The sequence below is a fragment of the Bos indicus genome, chromosome 27 (genome assembly GCF_029378745.1).
Source record: "Bos indicus isolate NIAB-ARS_2022 breed Sahiwal x Tharparkar chromosome 27, NIAB-ARS_B.indTharparkar_mat_pri_1.0, whole genome shotgun sequence".
In the NCBI taxonomy this organism is placed as follows: domain Eukaryota; kingdom Metazoa; phylum Chordata; class Mammalia; order Artiodactyla; family Bovidae; genus Bos; species Bos indicus.
In genome coordinates this window covers 11,041,176-11,052,482 of record NC_091786.1, presented here as the reverse complement: position 1 = coordinate 11,052,482, position 11,307 = coordinate 11,041,176, and the positions used below count along the sequence as shown (strand labels likewise).

The following is an 11,307-nucleotide window of genomic DNA, read 5'->3' as shown; positions in this document are numbered from 1 at the left end:
TAGATTTATGTCTCTGGCTGTTTCTCCATCCTAGCAAAATAGATCAGTAGAGGCATTGCTCAAAATTATTATCACTAGTAGGATTTCTCTCAGGAAATTCCCAAAAGCAGAGATAAAAGTGAAGAAAATGCACTATTACATTAGAGATTTTAATACACTTCTCTAAATTATAATAAACAAACCAATAAAAAAAAGTTCATTAATCTATAGAGGATTTGAGCCATTGCAACCCCTGGAGTGTAGCCTGCCGGGCTCCTCTGTCTATGGAATTCTCTAGGCAAGAATACTATAGTGGGTTGCCATTCTCTTCTCTGGGAGATCTTCCTGACCTGGGAATCAAACCCAGGTCTCCTGCATTGCAGGCAGATTCTTTACTATATGACCCACCAGGGAAGCCCAAATAATATAAGAAACCAACTCCTCCCCAGAAAAGTTCATTAATATGTAGAGGATTTGAACCTTAAAATTAACCACTGGCCTAATTGATATTAAGAGATCATTATTTCCTAAAGCTGCAGAATATGCATTTTTTACAAATGTGCATGTAATATTCACAAAAGTAGACAATATCTTGTTATGAAAAAAAATTATCCAGAGTCCAGTCAATTAAAATCATGCAAGGTATACTATCAAAAACATATAGATTAAACTATAAATCAATAACAGAAAGATAACAAGAAAACCCCCAATATTTAGATTTAAACAACACATTTCATAACAAGTGTGATTAAAAACAGAAAATACAAAATGAATTATTAGAAAATATTTTGAACTCAGTGATAATGAAAATATATCAAAACTGCAGTGCAGTTAGAGATATTCATAGCTTTGTATACACATAACAGAAAAAATAAAACAATAATATAAGCTATCAGTTCAAGAAATGTAAAAAAAGAACAAAAATGAAACTCCAAATATGAAGGAAGAAATCAAGTGATACATCAGGAATTGATTATATAAAATGCAATGTAGGAAGCAGGACACATGAAAGTTAATGTAATGTGATATCCTGGATGGGATCTTGGAACAGAAAACCAATCAAACAAAAACTAAGTAGACACTAAGGAAATTTGAATAAACCATCAATATTATGGTTAGGGAGCTTACCTGGTGGCTCAGATGGTGAAGAATCTGCCTGCAATGGAGGAGATCCAGATTCAGTCCCTGGATTGGGAAGATTCCCCTGGAGACAGGAATGGCTACTCATTCCAGTATTCTTGCCTGGAGAATTCCATGGACAGAGGAGCCTGGCAAGCTACAGTCCATGGGGTTGCAAAGAGTTCAACATGACTGAGCAGCTTAAACACACAAGAAGAAAGGAACACCAGTATAGATATTGCAGTTAGCAAAAGTTTACAAATGATAATAACTTTAGGAGAATACATTTGAAAATCTAAATGGACAAATTTATTGAAAAGCAAAAAAAAAAAAAAAAAAACCTCAAAAAGAAATAAGAATTCTATATAGACTATATATATTTCAGAAATTGAATCTATAAATGTATAGATCTTATAAATTTTTCAAACATATAAAATGCTTAGTAGTTTCAGTGGGAATTCTTAACACTGATGAAATTAACATTAACCTTGTACAAATTTATTTGGAAACTAGAAACTAAGGAATCAATGTTCAGCTCATCTTATGAAGTTAAAATAACCTTTGTAGAAAACCTTACAAGGCCATTAAATGAGAAAGACATTATATGCAATTATAGACTCTGATTTTTTCATTAAAACTATGCAAAAATATTCAATACAATATCATCAATTTAAATACAGGTGATATGTAAAATGGATAATGCAGCATGACTGACAGAGTTTATCCTGTAATTTGAATTTATCACTTAAAATAAACAAATTTCCTCTGTATCAAAATAAAGAAAAAATACATTTTAATAGATTTAGAAAAAGCACTGCTTCTCATACAAAAATATGATTAAGAAAAATACATAAAACTAGACAAACTGAGTTAGAGAAGGACTTTCTCAATTTGACGAGGGGCACCTATTTAAAACTGTTACAATTATTACTCATACTAATGGGGGCATATTGAATATTTTATCCTTCAGTTTAAGAATGAAGTAAAAATGCAGACTTTCACCATGTTAATTTAGTATTGCTTTGGAAATCCTTGCCACTGAAAATGAAAAGTAAAGAAAAAAGTTATAGGTCTTCAAAAAAGAAAAGAAAAAGAAAATTGTCATTATTCACAGGAATATGTCTAGACTGAAAACAATTTTTAAAAATTAAGTATTAATATCATGCGTGAATTTAGGAGTGTCTCTGGATACAACATTACTATACAATGCTTAGTCATACTTCAATGAACAATTATTAAGCAAATAGAAAATGAAATCTGAATATCTATTTTATGAGTTATAACAGTTAATGTATGAGAATAAACTGCAAAGTATGAAAAAGAATCCTAAAAGGAATTTTTAAACATATAAATAAATGAAAGGTTATAGTATGATTATGGATAGGAAGATACAATATTGTTAAATACCAATTTTCTTCAAGATGGAGAACTTCTCCTACTGGATATCGAGATTTAATAGAAAGTTGGTATTAGCAAAATGATAGATAAATAGTCCAACGGAAGAGGACAGTGAATCCAAAGTGACCTAACTTATGGAATCATCTGATTTACAACAATGACAACATTGTAATTCAATGGGGGAATTATGGTCTTTTCAATAAATGATCTGGGTCATTTGGAAGATTTCCAATTGAAAAAGAAAAAAAGTAGACCCATCAGTCACAACATAACACACAATTCATTCTGACCATGGACCTAAATGTGAAATCTGAAACTATAAATTTTCTAGAGTAAATTTAGGAGAATATCTGTGTGTATTTTAATAGACTCATATTCCTAAAAAGGAGCAAAATAAATCATGAAAATGATAATGATAACCTTTATGATTAAGAATCTCAGTTTTTTGGAAGAAACTTTTAAGAGCATTAAAAAATGCATACTAGAAGATGATTTCAATACACATTTTTTAAAAAAAGACTAATATGCTATAATTACACATAAAAAGATAGACATTGCAATTTACAAAAAAAATAAAAGGGGGGTTGTATTTGTTGAGAAAACTCAGTATAGGAAAAGATAACTAAATAGCTATGAGCATGAAAAAGGACAGTAACCATCAATTCTAATTAAGGAAATGCTAATTCAAATCACAATAGATATAACTTTGTTTCCACCAGAACAGTTACAATTAAGAGAACTGAAAACTTCAAAGAATAAATGAGGATTGGAGAAAGTTGTTATCTTTACAGACAATAATGGTGGGAGTTTAAATTTGTCTAACAGTTCTGTAAAAATTTTAGCAGTATCCATTAAAAATAAATGCACAGTATACCTCTGTTACCACTTTGAATATAAGAAGTTGCAAACAGCTCGATTGTCCACACAGTGTAACTTTTTGGATCACATTAGCAATTCAAATCTCAAGACAACCAAATAACCTGAGATCCAAAGAGAGGCTTTAAAATAACTGCAATATGTTAAAAGATTTAGTGGGAAATATCCACACCTTGCATAAAAAGATGTGGATTATAAGCAGAAAGATGAAGAATGTAAGCATGTGCAAATGGAAAAGTTAGAAATAAAAATTATAGTATCAGAAATTGAGTTTCTTCAATTAAAAAAATATCATCAATGCTTTATGTCTTGTGAGTAGTTATTCAAGCTAATGGACAAAGAAAAGGAAAAGAATGGGGTGGGGGTGGTGCTCGGAAATGAACAGACCAGTCTAGAGCTGTAGAACAATATCAAATGGTCTAATATTCATGGAAGTGTAGCCCCAGAAGAGGTAGAAAGAGAATGAGGCAGAAGAAATATAATAAGAGAAAATGGCTGAAAATTTCCCAGAAATAATGAAGGAAATCAAGTAACAGATTCTAAAGACTCAAAGAACCCTAAGGAAAATACCCACACACACATTTGCACACCAGACAACACACAGACACACTAAGGTAAATTGAAATTTATGAACAGGCTCAGAAAACAGACTCATACCACACAGAAGAACAAACAGAATCAAGCAGTCCCAATAATCCCATTAGCAGCAGCACACTCAGCAGAAGCCCAATGTTAAGAAAAATACTTCAGAAACAAAGAAGTAAAAACTGTGATTCCATTTATATAAAGTTCAAGAATTAGCAGAATTATCTATGGTGATGGAAGTAAACACGTGGTTCCTTTAAGCGCTTTGGCTTCTAGTGAAGCAAGCAAGACACAGGAACACAGGCACATGGAATATGCTAAATTTTGCTTTTGTATTTGAAATTTCTTGCTTTTTCTTGGTAAATTGGGTTTAGATTTTATTTGTAGGAATTCTTCATATATTTTGTGTGTATTGCCTGTTTAAAAATTTATGTATTGAAAATTTCTTCTTCTAGTCTGCAACTAAGCTTTTTTTTTTTTTCTTTTTTTTTTTTCTTCCTCTTCTTTTGGTTTGAGGGACCTTAGTTCTTCACAGCAGAGGACTCCCCTGCAGTGAAGTGGAAGTCTGGAATCATAACCACTGGACCCCAGGGAATTTCCTGCAACCAAACTTCTAACTCTCTTAAAAGTTTCTTTTGATCAGTAGAGATCTTTAATCTTAAGGAAACTTATTTATCATATTAGATTTCACTGAGATTTCACTTAGGATTGAAATTTTCCCAACCCAGGGATTGAACCCTAGTCTCCTGCATTGCAGGAGGATTTGCAAATTCTAAATGAGAAGGAAGTTCCGACATGTTTATATGCAAAAGAAAACATAATAGAACAGCTTGTGAATTTTCTTTAGTGATCATCTTACAAAAGAGATGATCAAATAGCCACTAAACACATAAATAGATATGAATCTCACAAGTAAATGCTGTAAATTAAATTGTAAATTTTAATCACAACTTAAAAGAACAAGATAATTTTATACAGATCGTCAAAAATAAAATAATACTCAGTGTTGGCACTAATAGGGATAATGGGTAAACACAGATGCAGTTATAACTGGTATTAAGGTGAATTTATCTAGCCTTTTTGGAAAAAAAAGTCTGGCAATGTCTATTTATATTAAAAACAAACACCTCTGTGATCCCTCAGTTAGATTCTAGGAAATAGATTTACCTATTATTATTTATTTATATGGCAAACATTTGAAAAGAGAGATCACTAAAATTAATGGTCTGATGGACCTCACTGTAATGAGAGAAAACCTGCAAATGAACTAAAGCCCTAGCAGGGACCCTGATGGCAAAATCAGGGAATGATCCCCACAGAAAACTAGGCAGTCCCAACACTGAGTTAGATGAACATCGGATACCTTATAGAAACATCACGATATAACTGCAAGTGAGAAAAATCAAGTTGCACTAACATATACGACAAATCTCAATGTCATAAGCAGATAAGGAAAATATATGAACATTACATTTTACTTGATTGTGTGAAAGATGAGAACAAGTGGATTAGTGGAGAGAGCAAGCAAAAATCAAAATATAAATACTATGATTAAAAAATATCCCACTACAGTATAACAAAAATACTATAATAAAAACAACTATTCAGTATGACATAAATGATCATATTTATATAAAAATCATGTGCATGCATATACATATTTTTCTATCCCTCTATCTCGACAAGAGGTTATTGCTGGTCATCTCCAATAACTGAAAACTTCAAGTGCTTTTGACTTTCCTCCTACATTTTCCAAAACTGTTTGAAGAATTTACAATGAACATGAATTATTTATATAAGCAGAAAGAAACAAGGAAATATTTTTTATTTAAAAAAGAAAAAGTGTAACCCATGTTATACTCATGACTCAGAATAAGTGAAGATTGTAATACTCCACCCCTACGATTTGTCACAGCCCAGAGCTTCATGCATAGGTAATTCTCTGTCTACCACCATCTAGCTGTCTTTCCTCTTGAAAGAATCCTTGTCCCAGCAATTCCCACTGACATACCTTGGAGCCACTGCCCACTTGATTAGCCGGTTCTGTGCCATGTGTAATAAATGATGCTGCTCTGTGAGGCTTCTGCTTCTGCATTTGCTGCTCATTCCTTGTTTTCGCTGCATGCAGTTGCTCTTCCTACTGGCTTCCAGACCTGTGCTCTGCTTCATTCAGGGAACAAGTTAGTTTTTTTAAGTAGTTTGGTACAATATGATGTTCTGTGATTATGCAAATGTTCTCTGTTCTGGCAATAAACAGCATCTAGCCACATGTATGAAATTGAGTGCTTGAAATGTGGTTACTGCAATCAAGGAACCTACTCTAAAATTCTTATTTAACTTTGATTTATTTATATTTAAATAGTCACGTATGGCCAGTGGTACCGTATTGGACAGTGTGGTTTTGGAGTGAGTCTTTCTATTGGGTGAGAAATAGTGTGCTTTTTCCCGTGTGTCACATTTCTCACTCTCCCTGCACACCCAGGCATTGCCGATATGGCTGTGTTTGAGGCAACAGCCTCACTTCAATTACACTCTCAAGCCTTTCTTCACTCATAATTATTTATTTTCTGGATCTACATTATCTTTTCCTCCAGTCAAAACTCCATTATGGAACATTTGTCATGTAAGGAAATCTGTTTACATTCAAATCAATACAATGGATGCTATAGTTCCTTTCCCAGGGACTCTGGATGACAACAACTCAAAAGATATGACCAGGCATCCTTTTCAATGTTAATAAACACTCCTGACAATTACAGTAACAAGTTCCTAAGCATTTCCTGAAAGAGGGGCTTGTCTGCCAGGAGCTCACTTGGAGGGGCACTGCCTGCTGTTCCCCATGACCCCTTCAGAGCCTTATTTCTGAGCTATGAAACGTCCCGCAGTGAGGGGCACCTCTACTCATCCGCCAAGCAGGGGGATTTAAAAGGCATTTTCCACCTGCAGTCACCACAAATGAGAGCACCACAGTTATCATTAGCCCCAGATAGGCTGAAGTCCTAGAAGCCACCACCATAGTACTAAGGTTCATTTTCTCTGATCTTAATTCTGTCATCTCCCAGGGCAGAAGCCAGAACCACATGCAGGGTCAGGATTGGCTTACAATTTGCCTTCATCACACATTCAGTGTATCATTTGACTTCTCCTGATCTCCTCTGGACTTGTGGCAGTTACTTCTTTCAGACACTCAAAATACAAATTACACATCTTTTTCTAGGCAGTGGGGAGCCAATATACCCAGCACAGTGATTCAGAGTGGGGACATAGGAGCCAGGCTGCCTGGGAGTAAGCCCTGCCTTCTCCATTTGCTGTTTCCTTCTGTGTACTCGAACAAGCTTTTAATCTTTCCATTTCCCTGTCTTCATATTTAAAGGAGGAATAGTAATGGCATATGAATTTCAGAGGGTTGTAGAAAGAGTGAAATAAATTGGTATTTAACGCACTGATAGCGATGGTTGGCAACATTACTGATGCTGTCAGGTAAAACATTAATTCTCATCATTTCCTGCCCGCCGCCTAAAGGTGGTACCCCTTTTCACATTCACAAAGAAAGCGATGTTCAGAGAATTCCCTTCTATGAGCAACCAAGCTTCTTCTATCTTTCACCTTTGGTGAGAAAAACACACCCCACACACCCACACACATTTTCAGGTTAATAACGAGTGTAACTTTCATAAATAAAATGCAGTTTTTCCATTATGTTTCTTATTTGAGATGGTGAATACTAAAGCTGAAGCTGTGCTTTTCTTCAGAGTAATTTTTTCTCCATGCCCAATTTTCATGAGCCCTATATTAATCAATGAATTATCTGAAATGTTTAGCACAGCACAGAAATCAAATATATTCAGGTACAGGGAAGAGGGTAGAAGCCATAATCCATGACCATTTTTAAGTCTGCCATAAAATTATCTCAAAACTCCTTCTATCATGAAAATTCCCCTCTTGACTATTGTTGAGTGTTCTTATCAATTGGGATGTATAAAATTGGGATATATAGAATATGACTAAAAGATATATGGAACAATGTTGCCAATGAATAATGGAGGGTTATAATCATCTTTGAAAATCAGATTATCTGATGGTTGTCAGGGCTTGTCTGGTAAATGCTGCCTACAAAACTGGAGACACATGAAATTCCTCAGTCTTGTTTTCAATGATAGGATCAAAGAGATCATATGCTAGAAGGGAGAAACAAGGTCTGATTGGACTCTAAGTCTGGACAGGAGATGTTTATTCAATTGGCCTAAAAAGCTATAAGGCCAATGGAGAAGTTAGATAATAAAATAAGTGATGATTGACAGGTGAGAAAACCAACAAGCTACAAAATACATGTAGAAGTGAAATAGGAAAATGAATGAGGACTGACAAATAAGAGGACATGAGAAAACCAAAACCAAACATATTCTGGGTGTTTTTGCAGCGGATTCAATGATCTATGAAGTGTTCTTTGTCTGTGCCAACACATTTATTCCCACAGCTTTAAGGGTCATTATTAAGTAAGGCTTATCTCTACTCCCTCATTCATCAATTTCCATCTCAGCCAAATCTTTGATCATTGACTTGCAGCTGTCTAATAGTTGGGAATATGCTTGAGGTGAATTTATATTAATGAGCTAAAACCCTGAGCAGCCTCTAAGTATATGAGAGTGGCAGGGAGAGAGGCTAACATGTAGACCATTTCTAGCCATGGACTAGAATGGGTTATCCTAAGTTATCTTTTGAGAATCTCTTGGGTAGATGGAGACTACTATGACGACATTTCATTTGAATGGAGACAGGTAAATATGCTACAGAAAAATTCTTCTTTAGGTGTCTGGTGCAGCAATTCAGCATGAGTCTGGTAACTGATTTAATCTTCCAAAAAAGTATTCACATACTTCTCTTGCAATCATTTCTCTATGGCTGATAATACAGAAGTTTCTGAGCATAAAAATGCCTTACTTAGGACACTACAGAACTTAACATGAACTGGGATCATAGATGAAATGATGATTTTGAATGAGCCAGTTGTTCTTCCTCAGAAGACTAGTTGAAAAATAGGACCAAGGCGTTCAAGGCATGAAGAGTCTTTTACAAGATGCCCAATCACCCTGCTATGTCCCAAGCTGAAGGTGTTTTCAGGCTATGGGACTTACAGTCTTAAAACTGGGAAGATCTTGGGCAAACCAGGAAAACATGGTCCCTGTAGTCATGCATCTATGTCAAAATGGTCACCATGACTAAGATGGCTTCATGGCCCCAGAATGGTATTTAAAAGATTCAAAGTGGGGTCAAGTAAGGCCACCCTTTGCTGCTGCTGCTAAGTCACTTCAGTCGTGTCCAACTCTGTGCGACCCCATAGATGACGGCCCACCAGGCTCCCCTGTCCCTGGGATTCTCCAGGCAAGAACACTGGAGTGGGTTGCCTTTTCCTTCTCCAATGCATGAAAGTGAAAGTGAAGTCGCTCAGTCATGTCCGACCCTCAGCGACCCCATGGACTGCAGCCTTCCAGGCTCCTCCGTCCATGGGATTTTCCAGGCAAGAGTACTAGAGTGGGGTGCCATTGCCTTGGAGACATTTAATAAGTGAAATTTAGCTTTCTGTTTTCTAGACAGCCTCTTTTTATAATACATGATACTTTTTATCTGGATTTGCATTTGTATTGAGGTTTTTGAAATGTGCTCTCTGAGAACAATAAAAATAGCAGAAGTTCAATGTAAAACATTTTCTTCTGGGCTTTTGAGGCTGGAATTTCTGTGAGATTGCCTAACACAGGATGTGCCTGTTAGAAACAGAGTTATTTTCCAGTATTTCAGAAAAATGTTTCCTGAAGTGATGTCTTATCAATAAAAGATATCTTAGCATCTTCCAAGAGTTGGTCTTTATAAAAGATCTGAGTACCTCACAAATCTTGGAGCACTGAAAACTCTCTTGAGTAGATGGACAGTTATAAAATAAATAGATTCCAAGAGGGTGTAGAACCCTCTATCAAGGGATCAGGATATTTCTGACATACTACAATTCATAGGGAGAAGTCATCTATGAAGTGACAAGAAATAGATACACAGTCCCTACATCTGTGAATTTCTGCCCCTACAGCTGAGAATGCTCAGAGAAATCCTTTATATTGCAAGCACCCCTGTTCAGCCACGTGTCTTGCCCATGCCTGACGTATGGGAGGTCTGTTGAGGAACCATGATTCAATGTCTTCTTCTATCCTCTTAGCCACAGCGTTAGACTTATTCCACAAAGGTATAACCAGTAACTAGTGAATTTGAACAAAAAAAGAGGCTTTCTAAACCAATGCAAAATCCTTTACCTAATGAAATACCTAGAAGAGGAAATTAGCAGAAATTAACAGTTCTCTGATACTGCAGGAAGTAGAGAATCAGTTAATTGATGCTCTCTGCTTGAACTGGTCTTTAAGAACCTTGGAGCACCCTATTAGAGATATAATATATGAAAAAAAAGATGCTTAGGGACTTTCCTTCCATCTTTCTTTTCTCCCTTACTTCCTGAACTATTATTCAAGCAAGATACCTCCATGTAGGAATATAAGATTTTATAAGAATATAAAATAGGATAATTGGATGGAACAAAATTCTAGCAGACTTACAAGAGAAGGACAAAGTGTGTTGACAGACTTCAGAATGTTTATGCACTCCTTGTGAACAGTTGGAGGTCACCTGCTAACACAGTGATAAGGGCAGCAAGAGAGCTTGATGTCGGGTGAGTGGGAAATGTTGGACATGTTTTCAGTAGATAATATAGTGCAAATTGATCAAATAAGTGTTGGACAATATTCTATAAAGAGGATCTAGTTATAGTGAGTGATCCTGGATTCATAGTGGTACCAACTTGCCAAGTTAGGTAATTTTCTCTAGCTGTGTTCAGTTGCCCAGAAGGGAAAAAAAAAGTGTCATAAGAATAAGATAGAAGTATTAAATAATAAATCTTTTAACTAAATTAGAACGTAAAAGACAGGGGATAAAAATAATACTGGGAAAAAAGTGGTAAGATGGTTAAAAAGTATTAAGTGAGGCTAGTTGGCCAAAGGAGGTAGAAAAACAGAGAACATGATACTTAAATGAGTGATTTGGGAAATAGAACATTTGAGGACTGAAATTAAAAGCACAGAGAAAATTGTTCATCATGTTCTAGAAGGCAGAAGAAAAGGATTTATAAGCATGTAGGATTAAAAGTACAGGCCAAACCAAAGAAGTTACAGAGTATCACATTTTGTGGGGCTAAAGAAGAGGGTCCTGGCCCAGACTGTGAGTGTGGGCTGATGGACACGAGAAGAATTGTATTAATCGTGGTTTTTAGTTGCAAAGAATAGAACCCACTTCATTTATCTTGATCAAAAAGGA

At 35.4% G+C, this 11,307-nt stretch overlaps 1 long non-coding RNA gene across 2 annotated transcripts in view; it reads right to left on the bottom strand.

Moving 5' to 3' along the window:
* Positions 1-881: 881 nt before the first annotated feature.
* LOC139180208 (uncharacterized) overlaps positions 882-11,307 on the bottom strand; it is a 162,796-nt gene continuing 152,370 nt past the window's right edge. The window contains exons 3-4 of one of the 2 annotated variants that reach the window (XR_011564520.1): positions 5,969-6,120; positions 882-1,298 (exon numbers count right to left, since the gene is read on the bottom strand). This is a non-coding gene — a long non-coding RNA (uncharacterized lncRNA). The remainder of the gene's footprint in view (positions 1,299-5,968; positions 6,121-11,307) is intronic. The other variant, XR_011564521.1, reaches the window with a different exon arrangement.